Raw genomic sequence first — 8,250 nt, forward strand, 5'->3', positions numbered from 1 at the left:
AAATGTAACATAATCGATTATATAACAAAACGTAAAATGTAACATAATCGAAAATGTAACATAATCGATTATGTGATATAATCGATTATGTAACATAATCGAAAATGTAACATAATCGGAAATGTAACTTAATCGAAAATGAAACATAATCGATTATGTAACATAATCGATTATGTAACATAATCGAAAATGTAACATAATCGATTATGTAACATAATCAATAATGTAACATAATCGAAAATGTTACATAATCGATTATGTAACAAAAATGAAAATGTAACATAATCGATTATGTAACATAATCGATTATGTAACATAATCGAAAATGTAACATAATGTAAAATGTAACATAATCGATTATGTAAAATAATGTAAAATGTAATATAATCGATTATGTAACATAATCGAAAATGTTTAAAATAATCGATTATGTAACATAATCGAAAATGTAACACAATCGATTATGTAAAATAATTGATTATGTTACATAATCGAAAAATGTAACATAATCAATTATTTAACATGATCAATAATGTAACATAATCGAAAATGTAACATAATGTAATTGTAACATAATCGATTATGTAAATAATGTAAAATGTGTAACATAATCGAAAATGAAACATAATCAATTATGTAATATTTTCAATCGAAATTGTAACATAATCGAAAATGTAACATAATCGTTTATGTAACATAATCGAAAATGTAACATAATCGATTATGTAACATAATCGAAAATGTATCATAATCGATTATGCAACATAATCGAAAATGTAACATAATCGATTATGTAACATGATCAATATAACATAATAGAAAATGTGACATAATCGATTATGTAACATAATCGAAAATGTAACATAGTCGATTATATAACATAATCGAAAATGTAACATAATCGATTATGTAACATAATGTAAAATGTAACATAATCGATTATGTAACATAATCGAAAATGCAACATAATCAAAAATGTAACATAATCGAAAATGTAACATAATCGATTATGTAACATAATGTAAAATGTAACATAATCGAATATGTAGCATAATCGAAAACGTAACATAATCAATTATGTAACATAATCGAAAATGTAACATAATCGAAAATGTAACATAATCGGAAATGTAATATAATCGAAAATGTAACATAACCGATTATGTAACATAATCGAAAATGTAACATAATCGTTTATGTAACATAATCAAAAATGTAACATAATCGATTATGTAACATAATTGAAAATGTATCATAATCGATTATTCAACATAATCAAAAATGTAACATAATCGATTATGTAACATGATCAATAATGTAACATAATCGAAAATATAACATAATCGAAAATGTAATATAATAAAAAATGTAACATAATTGATTATGTAACGTTTTCGATTATGTTACATAATCGAAGATGTTACATAATCAATTATGTTACATAATCGATTATGTAACATAATCGAAAATGTAACATAATCGATTATGTAACATTATCAAAAATGTAACATAATGTAAAATGTAACATAATCGATTATGTAAAATAATGTAAAATGTTACATAATCGATTATGTAACATAATCGAAAATGTAACATAATCGATTATGTAAAATAATCGATTATGTAACATAATCGAAAAATGTAACATAATCGATTATGTAACATGATCAATAATGTAACATGATCGAAAATGTAACATAATCGATTATGTAACATAATCGAAAATGTAACATTATCGAAAATGTAACATAATCGAAAATGTAACATAATGTAAAATGTAACATAATCGATTATGTAAAATGTAACATAATCGATTATGTAACTTAATCGAAAATGTGTAACATAATCGATTATGTAACATAATCGAAAATGAAACATAATCGATTATGTAATATTTTCAATCGAAAATGTACCATAATCCATTATGTAACATAATCGAAAATGTAACATAATCGTTTATGTAACATAATCGAAAATGTAACATAATCGAAAATATAACATAATCAATTATGTAACATAATCGATTATGTAACATAATCGAAAATATAACATAATCGGTTATGTAACATAATGTAAAATGTAACATAATCGAAAATGTAACATAATCGAAATTTTATCAGAATTGAAAATGTAACATAATCGAAAATGTAACATAATCGGAAATGTAACCTAATCGATTATGTAACATAATCGAAAATGTAACATAATCGAAAATGTAACATAATCGAAAATGTAACATAATCGAAAATGTAACATAATCGATTATGTAACATAATCGATTATGTAACATAATCGAAAATGTAACATAATGTAAAATGTAACATAATCGATTATGTAGCATTATCGAAAATGTAATAATCGATTATGTAACATAATCGGAAACATTACATAATCGAAAATGTAACATAATCGATTATGTAACGTTTTCGATTATGTTACTTAATCGAAGATGTTACATAATCGAATACGTAATATAATCGAATACGTAACATAATTGAAAACGTTACATAATTAAAAATGTAACATAATAAAAAAGTTTACATAATCGATTATGTAACATAATCGAAAACGTTACATAATTGAATATGTAACATAATCGAAAACGTTACATTTTTGAAAATGTTACACAATCGAAAATGTAACATAATCGAAAATGTTGCATAATCGAAAATGTTACATAATCGAACATGTTGCATAATAAAAAATGTTACATAATCGAAAATAGTAGTTATTAAATGTGTTAGCCACACTCCGTGCGCAGAGGCCTCGCCTGGATTTCGCATCCCTTTGCGAGTCTTTTCTGCAACCGCACAACCTTGATGCTTCATCCCTATTTCCTGGCTTCGATGTTTGGTGGAATAAGTTTAATTGTTCAACCTCGATCCTTAAAATGCTGAAATAAGGATTAGTTATAATTGATATTGAAGATTGTTTCCTTTTTTTTTTGCTTCTCTTCCTAGATAGAGGAACTAGACAATGCCTAAACACCCACCTAGGAACTACAAGCGTATTTATTCAGTCTCGCCTTGAAAATAGGTATGGCCGCAAAAAAACGATGACTTCTTAATAACTACGGACACACGATTTTTTTTGTGCTACTGGTTTTGATAGTACCGTATTTGTTTGCTTACCATGAATTAATATTTTCATACGTGTTTTTAGTTAATTTGATTCGACACGATGATTAGAGAAATGTACCGTGAAGGGGTGGGGACTGGGGTCTAATAAAGTTAATTGGTCAAGCCTATTAAATAGATAGAACTATAGAAGTGAGAAATTGTGAAATTGACACAATGACATGTGACATGTGACTTTGGTGATCGACACTCTTCAAATTTCTAAATACTCTGAATTATGAAATAGTTATTGACAGCTTCTATTGAAAGGTCAGTATTTGTCTCATAACAAACTAGCATGTGACTTTGAATTATCAACAAACATACTCTAAAAGTCAGTATAATCCATTGTTTATATTTCTCACATGAATGTAACATTGGTTTGTCTCTAGTTGCCAAACATTGTTTTACATAATATGCATATGTGGTGACTAGTGTCAGGATGATTGTTTCGTGTCTCGAAATTCATTCGTAAATTGTTTGGTAACAACTCGTCTAGTCGTCCGTAGTTGTTAATTTAGCTCGACTGATTTGGATCAAGCTAGCGGGTTCACATAAGCTTTAGAGTCGAGTTTAAGTTGAAGGTAACTTGCTAATTTGCTATAATGGATTTTCATCCTTGATTTCCGGTATATGTTGGTATAGAAGGTAATCAACTAATCATAACCCATTTGTTAAGTAATGACTGATTTGGACACAAAAAAAAAAATTTGTATGCGGGTTTATTTAAATCATTTCAAACAAGACAACATGCCAGTTTGGGACCTTGGATTAACCAAAATTAGAAAATGTGTCAAAAAGATCGGCTTTTTAACTTGAAAAGGATCCAAATCAGTTTAGCACCATCCCTGGCCATTGTTTTATCACTTTCTCTAGACTATCTACTCGCTCTCATGTGGCACAACCATCGCCACCTAAGAACCTACCGCTTCTCCATTGTTGTTGTTCATGCTATCAATGACATGCCCGCATCATCACCGCCTCCACCCACCATCGCTACACCGAGACCACTGCATAATCATTGCCTCAAATGTCACATAACTGCCCCCACTGTCACCACTAAGTACAATAAAACTATTAAGAAGTTAAACCAATTTTGATATATTTTTTTTTTCAAAACAACTCACTTTGACGTGACTCCATTTTAGTCAAAACTTATAGTGACCTGAACCAAATTAATAGTTTTTTTTAAACGAATCATTTTAACCCTAACTCATATTTCTTAAACCTCATATTGACCCGATACCATCACAACACAGGTTGTTTGGCCTGTCACCAACACGCCTAGTTTACCAAAATTATCTAGTTTTTTTTTATTATAAGAACAATCGTTTGAACTTTGAACGAATAAAGCAAAATTAAATATTAAGATTTCATATTGTATAACCCGACTCGAATTCGGTCATTGCTGTGACTATGGCCAAGCTTCGCCACTGCCACTACCGCCTCTCCTTTGTTGTTGTTCATGCTATCAATATATGACATGCCTACATTATAACCGCCTCCACCACCATCACTACCCCGAGACCACCACATAATCGTCGCACAACTACCCTTGATGTCACCGCTCACCACTAACCACAATAATTTTTATTAAGTTAAAACTAATTTTATCATGTATATATATTTTCTTCAAAAATTAAAATTTTCAAAACGACTCATTTTGACGTGACTCCGTTTTAGTCAGAACTTATTTTGACCTCAGCAAATTGATACTTTTTTAAACGGACCATTTTATCCTTAACTCATATTGACCTGAACTACGTTACGACACATATCATTTGACCTGTCACCAATCCTGCCAGCTATACCCACCTAGGTTACCAAACTTAGTTGGCGTTGGCAATTGTTATTGTCTAATCTAGACTTACATAGATCGACAATGTTAGTATTGAGTCAACGAGTGTGTGCTCGACTCTAATGTTGGTTCTACTAATGAAGTCAAAAGCAGATAAACAAATTATGAATACCACCAAACAGGTCTCACATGCTTGTTGGTTCTACTAATGAAGTCAAAAGCAGATAAACAAATTATGAATACCACCAAACAGGTCTCACATGCTTTTTCTACTGTTTACATCATGCTAAATTGTGACATTTGAAGATAAAACATATGTAGACAATGATCTAACCTGGATAATGGATATGCTGAATTGCTGATGTTAATATGTCATTTATTTAACTTTGTGACCAAAATAAAAAATGTAATATAAAACTAGAACACTTGCTATAATAAATAAATAAATAGTTAACCTCCATAAATAATGCTGGTTAAATACTGTACCAAATCACTAAATCTTTCTTAAAACATGTGTTATCCAATATCCATACAACTACAAACAATAATTACATAATAAGTAACAATTTTTCCCATACTACCCTCAACAAAACCTCTACTCCTCAACATTTCCAAGGGTATTTTTCGTCCAAATCATCTAAACAATCAAGATTACTTGAACAACCTATAACTCAAGGGTCTGATGAATTTACACTTAAAGATTGTAGCAATGTCCCACAAGCAAGAGGCCTAATAGATGGAATTCTAAGACAACTCAACCCACCACCCGGAACCGTGTCACAATCGGGTTCGGGTCGTTGCATTGCCAACCCGGGTATACAATTCAACGCGATATCAAACCCGACATTTTTACCATACAACTTAGCACATTGTGGACTAAACCCGGATATAAAATTATACGCGACACTCAACTTCAACAAACTTCGCAACTCGCAAACCAAATCGGGTAACTCACCCGATAACTTATTATGCGCGACATTCAACACCTCAATATCCTCCAAACACGATATCGTATCGGGCAAATGACCCATCAACGAGTTAAAACTCGCGTCAAACACTTGTACATCCGACCACATCCCAATCCCTTGCGGTATACACCCGGTTAACTGATTGTTCATAAACAAAATCTCCTTCAGTTTCGGGCTCGAGTACCCTAAACTAACCGGGAGGTTACCCGTAAGCTTATTATTCGCCAAATTAATAACCGAAGCCGGCGAATTCGCTAAATTTTGCGGAATCTCACCGGAAAAGAAATTATTATTCAAGAAAATTGCATCTAAATTTTTATTAAACAAATCTTGAGGGATTGGTCCTGTAAATGAATTAAACCTAAGGTCTAAATACAAAAGATTTGGGATTTGAAGGGTTACTAATGGAAATGATCCAGTAAACTGATTATTACTAAGGTCAAGTTCAGTGAGGGCAAAAAGGTCTTTTAACGTGTTTGGGATACTGCCTGTGAATCTATTACTGTTGAGATGTAGAAGTGATAAGTCTGTGAGTAAAGACAGTTCTTTTACCAAAATACCCTCGAGGTTCCCATGGTTAAGATCTATACCTGCAACCACCGGTTCAGTCGGATCCGGGTCCGGATCACCCGTTTCATCACCCGGATCTGCACAAAACACACCTTTGTAAGCACACACATTTGACCCGACCCATGAGTTAAGTAACCCATGCGGGTCGGACTTAATGTTTGACTTCCAAGCTTGAAGGGCAATATAGGCATTTTTGAGATTTGAAGAATATGGTGGATTTGGGTTGTAGCTAACACCACCGCCGCCACCTACGCCGACGCCGACACCGAACCCGACACCGCCGCCGACAGAGAATGAAGCAGCATTGACAACGTTGGACGAGATGAAAGTTATAAAGGTTAAGGAAAGTAAAAACATCAAGTGGTTTTGGTCCATTTGTTTGTTGTTGTTGTTGGAGTAAAGTTGTTTGTATTTACAGATATATGTGTTTGTGTGTGTGTGGAGAAGATGGAGGTGGGTCTTGAATTTAATGAATTTGTATGTATTGTATGTGTGTGTGATTCCTGCTGCATTATTCTTGTTGGATTTTGTATATATTGTTGTATTATAATAACAAGTACAATTGACTTTTACGAGTATTATTATTGACTTTTTAGGAAGGATTGTTTTGTTTGGTTAATTATATGGCTAATCCTGGAAGTCTAGAATGATTAGCAAATTAAGAAAAGTTAATATCTTTTTAATAACAAAACGTGTAGTACCATACACCATTAATTAAGGAAATGATTTTTCTAGATTAAGTAGATTTCTATGTAAATATAGTAGATATGTAAACCGTCTTACTTACCTTTTGTAAATGACTGTTTACGGTTGAAAAGTGATTTAAACAATCCATTCCAATTAAAGAATAACTAATACAATAATACTAATGAAGCTTTCTAAATTCAGTTAAATTTGTTTTTTTTAATCCCTCATGTTCTATTTTTATTAATTGTTTAAACTTTATGAATACTTTTATAAAAATAAATTAAATGAAATATGTATAAACTTTGATTATTATTATTATTATTATTATCTAGTGTTTAATTACTAAAGAGTTTGTAGCGCAACGATATTAAGGTGTATAGTAAAAGTGTTACATTTAAGTTGAGCGTTCTAATTCCACGATGAACATCCATGTAGATTTAAGTACATATTTAAGAACATGTTTAGAGGTTATGTATGTATGAGTTAGTCGTTCCAAAAAATTATATAATGATAAAACGTTATGTAGCTTGACTAAAATTGGTTAATTATGAAACTTGTTGGTTATTATTTGACGATTATTTTCATTTTTTCACTCTTCATATTTCAAGGTATTTAAAAATTAAGTAGATTGTAAGCAGGATTCATACTTGTTATAAACGGTTCACTTATTTTTTTTTATAGAAAACTAACATACATAAAATTTACAAGCATAGAACACATAATAAAAATGAATAATTAACTTTAGATGTTTAAAAAAGTTCGACTAACTTGGATTATATACGTACACTTGATAAATTTGATTACGACAAAATACAGTTTTTCCAATTTATCTTAAAGAACCTCACTCGAGTGATTCATTTATGTATCTTATCTTATCTTACTTCTTACTATACTAATAAACAAAAATAATGAGGATGATGTGTCTTAACTACATTTTCCTAATTTCTATTCTCTCTTCTCCTTAATCCATACTATAAATAGATTATGGGTCAAATGGTTTGATATCCATGAGTTATAACCGGGTTATTATCCACTTTATTTGACAACCTATCATTCTGTTTAAAAGGTTTAATTAATAATTGATCACATATTCAATTCAAAAAAATAAATA

General features: G+C 30.5%; 1 pseudogene; it reads right to left on the bottom strand.

Annotated features, from left to right (window-relative positions):
• Nucleotides 1–5,235: 5,235 nt before the first annotated feature.
• Nucleotides 5,236–7,093, bottom strand: LOC143569479 (leucine-rich repeat extensin-like protein 2 pseudogene; annotated as a pseudogene).
• Nucleotides 7,094–8,250: the final 1,157 nt, after the last annotated feature.

Source organism: Bidens hawaiensis, unplaced genomic scaffold (assembly GCF_021521415.1).
Source record: "Bidens hawaiensis isolate Kalapana, Puna unplaced genomic scaffold, B.hawaiensis_p1.1 tig00001236_1, whole genome shotgun sequence".
NCBI classification, from domain to species: domain Eukaryota; kingdom Viridiplantae; phylum Streptophyta; class Magnoliopsida; order Asterales; family Asteraceae; genus Bidens; species Bidens hawaiensis.